Consider the following 10371-nt stretch of genomic DNA (forward strand, 5'->3'; position numbering starts at 1 on the left):
AAGAAACCGCCGTCAAATGGTCTTGCTGCGGCTTGTACTGGGCAATGAAATAATGTCCAACACAACTTCCGCCCTCCCAACTGTTGAAACGACCTGAGTGGGTAACTGACAACCAATAATAGCAAGAGTACATAACCCCAAGAGTGTGCAACTGCCTGCACAACCTCTATGCTGTGCTGCGACGGCAGAACTTCACATCACGTGCATGGTTCAAAAGGTTATGCTGGCAGACGTGCAAAGTGACCACAAGAGAGTTGTACCCAAAGCAGGGCTGCGTACAACCCAGTATCTATCATGCACAGAGTGCAAATAATGTGTACGGGTTCATCACGTGATGTGAAGTTCTGCCGTCGCAGACCCCATAGCTGGAGTTGCACACTCTTGGGTTATGTACTCTTGATACTAGAGAGGTTCTGCAAAACGAAAATGTGTACGAACTTTCGCTCTACGTCGCGAAGTGAGAAACTTCGCACGAACTTTCGCAACTTTGGACGCGAAGCTTGCAGGGAACGCGAAATGAACTTTCGTAGGAAGTTTCATGAGATTGGGTCATGTTGTACGTGCACTTGGCGCGTGCAAACTACGAAAATGTGCAGAACACAAAGTTCGTGCGAAAATTCGTACACACTTTCGCAAGGCCTGTCGCGAAACTTCGTTCGAACTTTCGTTGTGCAGAACCTCTCTACTATCAAGAGCATGACCGCAGGAGCGTGCAACTGCCTGCAGTACCTCTATCTGTTTGTTTGTTTGTTTGTTTAGCTTTATTTTACTTCACCAGAAGCACAGGCTAAATCTGCCTTCTCACTGGGCGTATTGCCACAGTTCTCACAAAATAATGAAGGTGGTGATATAGAAAAGGAGGAAGAGGAAAATACAATCATGAACAAGGCACAAAGAGAAGATGGGAACAAATCAATGAGGGAGTACTACAAGTAAAGAATTGGAATTTGATGAATTTTTCATGAAAATAATGCAACGGATGCAAGGGTTCCAGGGTTGAGAGAATGTTGACAGTTATGCGTCTTTGACATCTTAGGAGAGGGTAAGAGAGTTTAAGATATCGTTTGTAATTGCTTTCTTAAATGCAGAAGGAATTGCGATGGAGCGGACATCAGGCGGCAGCCAGTTCCAGTACACACTACCAATGAACTGAACAGTGGATCGACCGGAAGGACCCGGCAAAAACGGGACACGAACCAGACGTGAAGCCTGACCACGCGTGGCACGACCATTGACTAAATCAAAGAAAGTGCCGAAAAGACTACTGATCATTTCAGCACCAAGACATATGTGAACAAAAAATAATAATTTCTGCTGATATATCTGAGTAAGAGTAAGAAGATCAAGTCGACAGAGAAGACCCACCCACACACTTCACGTACAAACTAGCACCCGGGGAGTCCCAAATCATGATAATAATAATAATAATAATAATAATAATTTGGAAAGGATTGGGAGAACTTCATATTCAAAGGATCAGTCGGGGAAGTGAACTGCCTGAAAAGAGAAAAAAACGCCAGACCCACCAGGACTCGAACCTGGGACCCTGCTTGTCATGAGCAATGCTCTAACCACTGAGCTATGGGACCAGGCTGAACCCAGAAGGCGCTGACAAGTTTTTCACTCCAAAGGCAGCTCACAACACGTGCCACACATACTGATGGCACTTGGGTCTTTTTCCCTCCCCCAGGGGACCAACCACGGTCAGTTTCTGGAAACTACCAGAGGTGAAAGAAAGTGATTAAATTTGGAAAGGATTGGGAGAACTTCATATGCAAAGGATCAGTCGGGGAAGTGAACTGCCTGAAAAGAGAAAAAAACGCCAGACCCACCAGGACTCGAACCTGGGACCCTGCTTGTCATGAGCAATGCTCTAACCACTGAGCTATGGGACCAGGCTGAACCCAGAAGGCGCTGACAAGTTTTTCACTCCAAAGGCAGCTCACAACACGTGCCACACATACTGATGGCACTTGGGTCTTTTTCCCTCCCCCAGGGGACCAACCACGGTCAGTTTCTGGAAACTACCAGAGGTGAAAGAAAGTGATTAAATTTGGAAAGGATTGGGAGAACTTCATATTCAAAGGATCAGTCGGGGAAGTGAACTGCCTGAAAAGAGAAAAAAACGCCAGACCCACCAGGACTCGAACCTGGGACCCTGCTTGTCATGAGCAATGCTCTAACCACTGAGCTATGGGACCAGGCTGAACCCAGAAGGCGCTGACAAGTTTTTCACTCCAAAGGCAGCTCACAACACGTGCCACACATACTGATGGCACTTGGGTCTTTTTCCCTCCCCCAGGGGACCAACCACGGTCAGTTTCTGGAAACTACCAGAGGTGAAAGAAAGTGATTAAATTTGGAAATGATTGGGAGAACTTCATATTCAAAGGATCAGTTTTTAATCACTTTCTTTCACCTCTGGTAGTTTCCAGAAACTGACCGTGGTTGGTCCCCTGGGGGAGGGAAAAAGACCCAAGTGCCATCAGTATGTGTGGCACGTGTTGTGAGCTGCCTTTGGAGTGAAAAACTTGTCAGCGCCTTCTGGGTTCAGCCTGGTCCCATAGCTCAGTGGTTAGAGCATTGCTCATGACAAGCAGGGTCCCAGGTTCGAGTCCTGGTGGATCTGGCGTTTTTTCTCTTTTCAGGCAGTTCACTTCCCCGACTGATCCTTTGAATATGAAGTTCTCCCAATCCTTTCCAAATTTAATCACTTTCTTTCACCTCTGGTAGTTTCCAGAAACTGACCGTGGTTGGTCCCCTGGGGGAGGGAAAAAGACCCAAGTGCCATCAGTATGTGTGGCACGTGTTGTGAGCTGCCTTTGGAGTGAAAAACTTGTCAGCGCCTTCTGGGTTCAGCCTGGTCCCATAGCTCAGTGGTTAGAGCATTGCTCATGACAAGCAGGGTCCCAGGTTCGAGTCCTGGTGGGTCTGGCGTTTTTTTCTCTTTTCAGGCAGTTCACTTCCCCGACTGATCCTTTGAATATGAAGTTCTCCCAATCCTTTCCAAATTTAATCACTTTCTTTCACCTCTGGTAATAATAATAATAATAATAATAATAATAATAATAATAATAATAATACCAGTCAATATTTTATGACTTGGGGCTCCCCGCGTGCTAGTTTGTACGTGAAGTGTGTGGGTTACAGTGAGGGCTGCGTCCCACCCGCCTGTGTGGATTCACAGGAAGTGTGAGTTACGAAGTCTGAAGAAAATGTTGAACGGCCTCTGCTGGGATGACGACTACACCATAGCTCAGTGGTTAGAGCATCGCTGGCTACAAGCGAGGGTCCCTGGTTCGAGTCCTGGTGGTGACAGTCAATTTTTTCTCCAGACTTTTCCCGTTTGTCTCTTTCCCTCAAACCAGTCAATAATAATAATAATAATAATAATAATAATACGAAGTAGTGGTTGCGACTTCGGCGATGATTTTGTAAGAAAGGTTTGCTCCCCACACCGGAGCTCGCGCTATTCCGCCGACTTTACTTGACACTTGACTGACTCACGACTGCCATCCAGAGCACACGAGAAGTCCATCGAACCTTCGACTCGGCAAATAATAATAATAATAATAATAATAATTAACTGGTTTGAGGGAAAGAGACAAACGGGAAAAGTCTGAAGAAAAAATTGACTGTCACCACCAGGACTCGAACCAGGGACCCTCGCTTGTAGCCAGCGATGCTCTAACCACTGAGCTATGGTGTAGTCGTCATCCCAGCAGAGGCCCTTCAACATTTTCTTCATAATAATAATAATAATAATAATGGCTACAAGCGAGGGTCCCTGGTTCGAGTCCTGGTGGTGACAGTCAATTTTTTCTTCAGACTTTTCCCGTTTGTCTCTTTCCCTCAAACCAGTTAAAATAATAATAGTAATAATAATTTCCCCTAAACATCATTGTGTGAGCTATGTTCCATGACCATGGTCTTGAGGAACAAATCAAGTGCATGAACCCAGTACTGGAAGTATGACAGGGTTCCTTACCCTCAATTGGACAACACTCAGTCTCAGCACACGTCAATATCTAAAAGCGACAAAGTCCACTCGCCGTCTGCCAAACCTCCTATGGTATAAACGGAAGTGTCCACTCGCTGTCCGCTTCTTCCGCCTAGTACAAAAGGCAGCAGCATTTGTTCCGCATCCACTGGGCTGTCGACTACAACTATTGTTCTTCCGTGTCTGTTCTACAACTATTGTTCTTCCGTGTCTGTTCAAGTCAATACTCTGAGTCGTCTTTCGACTTCAAATTCTAATACATTTGCCTTGGGACAGTTTCCAGTCGGCTGGAAGCTTGTCGCAGAATATGAGTTTGCGACATGCAAGATGCGCAATGCCGATATATACGGAAGGACTTGGGTCCCTACAACTGTAGTATCTACGAGACCACGGAGGTCTACGGTGTAACACCCGAAAACGAGCAGAACTCTGCTTCAAGAGATGCTTGGTATAAAGGTACAATCATCAGGATATGGCTGCTGCATGCACGCTAACAGGCTATGAGCACAACAGGTGGCGATCTTTGCCACTACGTCTACGGTACGAGCCTCGTACGACTCGTGCCAAGCTGCAAGTGTGTTCGTCGTCTACGAAGCTACAAAAGCAAGAGGACATTTCTGTCACATATGGCAGCAGTTCATCGGGTGTGTGACCGTGTACAAGAGTGCCATAAACCATGGACCATGATGGACTCTTGCAGTGATCGCGTGTGTGACTGTGGACAAGACTCAAGAGTACAGTCACAAACCTGTAAACCATGTGTACTCTTGCCAACTCTGCGGATCCGAGTCTTGCTGTGAACACCCCCCCCCCCCCCGGCCCCCGAATTCAAGCATTCTCTCTATCAGCATTCTGTTTGCCCGTAAAAGAGGCCTTTCATCAGCATTTTCGCCGATATATTCATTACACTGACGGTACACCAACTCCTTAATTACCAGATTTTGTATGCCTCGATCTATTTCCTTAGCCTATCCTCGATTAACTGCTCCCTCTACATAAAGTTGTCATTTCATTCTTCTTGCAGGTAGGCACCGGCGGATTATGCCGGCATAATTATTATTGGCATAATTGGGTGGTTGAAAATTTGGAGCATAATTTGGCATCCTTTCGGAGGTAGGAGCATAACAACATGATTGTACCACAGTTCTAGTATGTAGGCTACAGAATTGTGTACAATGCACCCGATCAGCGCTAGTGATCTGTTTGGTAAAGGGTTTGGAGGTCATGCAGATAATTATTATAGTTTTCAGTGAAAAGCAGGGGCCGAGGTGGACGAGATAGTGATGGGTAGTCCGCAAACGGACTCTGCGTACATGTACATTATTCATGATACGAAGTCGTGACCTGCTCGGGATTTTAGCAGCCGTGGCTTTGCAGCCTATCGGGACATTGCTCTAATAATTAGAAAATATCAAGTGAGGTATTGTTGATGTTTGATCCTGATGGAGAGGTGGAGCTACGAGAGAGATGAGCTGATTATTCGCAGGGTGAGATTGACATCGGTTGGACGAGCACCGGTATGACGATTACGAAGCCAGTCAGTTGAACATGATAATTTTGAAAGGTAACTCAGACAAAATTTAGCAATGAAAAATCTTTTTTACAAAAGAAGTTGTAGTGAATAGAAGATGCAATGTTTCTCTTTTCTTTGTTGATCTCTAGCATGCAAGGACACCTTGGCATGGGATACTCATGACATTGTATTTTGTTGTACTTATGGCCACTTGCAAGTACATGTACAATGTACAAAAAACGCACAATTTTCCAAACTTTGAGGCTCCATAAGTACAACAAAGTGAATGCGTATTCCTGCGTGCCAAGGCATAATATGAGGATTTTGCGAGCATAATGCGAGAATCCATGAAAGCATAATTCCACGATTTCGCGAGCATAATCCGCCGGAGCCTACAGTTGCAGGAGATCCCCTCGACAGGCCCAAAGCCTTTGGGAAATCCTTAAAATCATAAAATACAAATACAAAACAGTGTCAAGTTTGCTCCAGGACATGGTACTGTAAAAGCAGAAATTTTCAGTGGTGTTTTATTTTCGGTAACTTCGGTGCCGACAATTTTTACCGAAAATAAAACGCACCGAAAGTTTCCGTACTACCGGTACTGTATACATGTAGTACTAGTACACTTACCTGGAAAACGGGTTTTACCGAAAATTTCCCTCCACCGAACCGCCGATTTTGGAGAATACCGAAAATATTACACCACCGGAAATTTCTGCTTTTACAGTATACGAGCAGACTTGCAAGGACGCCTGCAAGTCCAATAGTGGCGTCTACGACTAAAACCAAAATAATATTGCTCCGAAATATCACAGCACTGCTTTTCATAACTGCTGCAGTAATAATAATTATTGCATGTCACGTGAGGGTTGCCTGTACTACAGCCAATGAGCGCTCTTGCTCAGCGGTCTGTATTTCTCGGTATTGCCCGGCAAGTTATTGCCCGCTCAGTTACATGTACGCGCATGCGGACTGTCATTCTTGTACTTTGTGGTTCGTGATCAGATGAAGTTGCTACAGTTCGGAGTTTCAAATTTGAAACACAAAACAGCAACTAACTTGATCTGGCTACAAACTACAAAGCACGAGAATGACAGACCACACGCGCGCGCATGTAACTGAGCTGACAATAACTTACTTGTTCCAGCCACATGAACCAGCCGCCTCAGCAGGTGAATGCAACCTTGACATCGATATCGATGCGTTGGTGAGCAGCCGACGAACTTGACGAACTGAATGCGTTCGAGACGAAGTTGTGGAGCCCATCCCAGTTTCAGTTCCTGTTCCAGGACTTCCTACACGCAGTGCTCAATCACGAACAACAACACCATCGATATCGTAAAGAAATAGAGAATTTCAAAACCACAAACGATGTTTACCACTGAACAAGTGTGTCGGGAGACTGAGAAAGTCGGAAAGGTATTATAATAGTTTGGATCTGCCAGCAGCTGGACCAGCTTTACCCAATAAGCATACCATTAAACAAGCGTGCGCTGAGCGAAAATCCAAAACACTTTCCACTATGCCGCTGCATGGGAGATATTGGAGCCGATTGGAGGAGAATCACCTAGATAAGGAGCTTACCTTCATGTGGTTGAAATCAAGGACACTGAAACCTTCAACGGAAGGCATGATTATGGCAGCACAAGACCAATCCCTCAAAACGAAAAATTACCAATACGCCATAATGAAGTCAATTGCTCGAACTGATGCCAATTGCAGGCTTTGCAAGGGCAGCTTAGAAACAATTGACCACATTGTCAGTGCCTGCCCAGTTCTTGCTCGGACCAGTTACATTGAACGACATAACCGGATAGTAAAGTATGTGCACTTCGAAAATGTGTAAAGCACGAGATCTACCTACTGGTGCTTCACGATTCGACCACCAGCTCAAGGCATTGGTCAAGAGTGATCAGTATCGCCTCTATTGGGAGTATTCGGTCCCAACTGACCTGAAACTATCAGCAAACAGGCCCGATCTGCTCCTTGTTGATGACAAGGAGCGCATCGCCTACATTATAGACATCAGCGTTCCTGGTGAGAACAACATCAATAAGAAAATGGCTGAAAAGCGCTCGAAATATTATGATTTGAAGCGGGAGATTTCGAGGATTTGGTCCCTCAACCAGGTTGACGTGGTCCCTGTGGTTGTCGGTGCCCTGGGAGGCTTGGTGGGGGAGACTCCTCAATGCCTTCGGACTGTGCAGGGAGGAGACCTGGCTATTGTGCAACAGGAGGCTATACAAGGTTCGATTAAAATACTGAGAACTATCCTTAACATGTAGATGCACCTCTGCTGCGTTTGCATGTTCAATAGCTAAGAGACTTGAATAACGACTGATATTTCCTTTGTTACTACTCCCTTCATTGGTTGATGTATTTTGCCTGTCGCTGCAAATTCTTTATTATTGTTTTGATGTTGGAGTTCGGATTGAGTTTCTTTCCTTTCTTCCTCTTCCTTCAACTAGTTCTTGTCCCTTTGATTTTTAGGTTTTATTTATTTATTTGTTTTTGTTTTTTCACTTTCTTTTTTGCTGTCCCACCCATGGAAATATTTCCCGGTGGGTCTGGCTTATCGCCTTCGAAAGAAGTGAATAAAGGAGAAATAATAGACAGTATACGAAACGCGAAACCCTTGATCAAGCCAATCAGCGTGCAGCAGTCGTTGTGAGAGAGGATTGTACATGCGCTGAGCATGCCGTTGTGTTTTTGTTGTTGTTGGATACTAAGTCTTTATTATAATGACTACTTTATTGTTATAGTGGGAATCAAAACAGATAAAGGCCTAATAACAATGGACCCCCTTATTATTATTATTTTAATAATTATTTTAATGGCCTTTCCGCGTCAATGTCAGCAATTTCTACGTAATAAAAGCCCACAGATTCGAATATGCTGAATGGATACGGGAAGAGGACAGCCAACACGACAAGGGTCAAGAAAAACAGACCAATAGCTAGCACGAGGCACAACATCAAGGCCCGAGAGGCAGAGTACTGCTACAAACGACAGTTTTAAACAGACAAACAAATGCCAGGACCCGGGTACCTACTGGTATAGTCTACTGCACGAAACAAGTGAAATTTTCGAAATGTTGTTCAGGAGCCTGAAGGGCGTCCTTCTCCTCAGCGTTATCGCTTTCTTGTCTCCGAGGAAACTATACTGCAAGGCTTGAGATTTGAAATCCAAATACATGTACCTATTTGAACACTTTGCTTCTAAAATAATTGCACGAATCGTGCTTTAGGTGCTTAGCAGAACAAGCTATGCTAGCAGGTGGGACAACAAGCCAGCTGCTTTGGCCACCACGAGTACTGTGGGTTGATGGCACTTTAGAAAAAAAGGGGCTGAAATAGGGTGCTCCATGCATCAATGTATTCCGCGCGTATGTGCAGTTGTCATGTACTTCTGAACTACATGTACATCTACCTGTACTTCCTGCTATCCATGGGCCCACTGAGTCTGATGCGGAACCAGTTACTGTAAAACCTTCAACTAAAGACCACCATGACCAGCGACCAGCCTGGTACTACAGCCCACTTCGCCAGGCACGTAGATCCACGGTCTCACATCATGGTTGTGTGGTGCAAACCTCTAGCTGAGGACCACCTGCCACTAAAGACCGCTTTCCGCTCTGGCCCCAAGGGGTGGTCTTTAGTTACAGGTTGTACTGTACAGAGGTGGTCAAGATCTCCTGTTTCACAGAGCACAGCTGCCACACTGAGCATAGCGGATGCGGTGCTCAGCTTCTCTCACTGGTTGCCTTTGCCTCCACAAAGTGTTGTCCAGTGTCACTTCAGTTGTCCTCTTTCCCTGAGTATTAGCAGGGCTGTGTTTGCTAGTAAATAAAAAATATAAAAAACCAAGTCAGATACGCAACCCCAGATACGCAATCTCAGATCGCCAATCCCAGATCATTCTACTCACTGTGGGTGGACATAGTCTTCATTCACACTGATGACAAACAAATCCACCATCATTTTATTCTGATGTTTGGACGGCCAATGCTATAACCCACGTTGCCAACCACGTACCACGCAGGACCTAGGCCCTGTCAAAGAAATGACTGGTACGGAGGTCTGCGGCAACAGTACTCCGTAGAACACCAAGACAACAAAAACCTAGTCATAATATTAGATCGGATGGTGAGCCAATTAAATTATTGTGAAAAAAAAGAAGGACAAAGTGTTACGAGTTATGATGGATGAACTGTCCACCAAAGTAACCAGATCTTATCCAGTCAGCGAGTGCGACAAAATGGCACAAAACTGACAAGGAGTACTGAGACATTCGGCGATCTGACACCAATATTAGGTACGACTATACGACTATTAGGTACGACCATATTCCTGAACTTAGAAGTTGAGACTTCGGCGGTATTAGTGGTGAAGTTGGTTGTTCCAACGAGGAACGCACGCTTCCTGCCGAACCCTGTGAGTAGACATATCAAAAGCATCCTCTTCCTAGCATGGAGGTGACAGGCTGTGCTGTGGACATGCGTTGCTGGTGTAATGGTTAGCATAGTTGCCTTCCAAGCAGTTGATCCGGGTTCGATTCCCGGGCGACGCACACTCCTTTTTTTTCTCCCCATTTTTTCTTCCCATTGTGAATTTCAGCACCACAGTACTACAGTACAGCTCAATGAGATCCGATCGAGTCACTCAAGTACGCGCCGGGCGTTGCGTGGCCCCAGACCTGGGAACACTGGGCTGCGAAATGAATGGTGCAATGCGCAAACTTGACTCACGCGATCGGCATATCGGATATCATTGAGCAGGACTGTACTACATTGTAGTAAATCAGTGGTATACGGAACACGCGTATTTTTGGGACAGAAGGATATAAAAAAATTGTTGCT

General features: G+C 45.3%; 1 non-coding gene across 1 annotated transcript; it reads left to right on the plus strand.

The window, feature by feature from the left end:
- Positions 1–10010: 10010 nt before the first annotated feature.
- On the plus strand, positions 10011–10082 carry Trnag-ucc (transfer RNA glycine (anticodon UCC)). Its single transcript has one exon. It is a non-coding gene; the product is annotated as a tRNA-Gly (tRNA).
- The last annotated feature ends 289 nt before the right edge of the window (positions 10083–10371 follow it).

Source organism: Sycon ciliatum, chromosome 11 (assembly GCF_964019385.1).
Source record: "Sycon ciliatum chromosome 11, ocSycCili1.1, whole genome shotgun sequence".
NCBI classification, from domain to species: domain Eukaryota; kingdom Metazoa; phylum Porifera; class Calcarea; order Leucosolenida; family Sycettidae; genus Sycon; species Sycon ciliatum.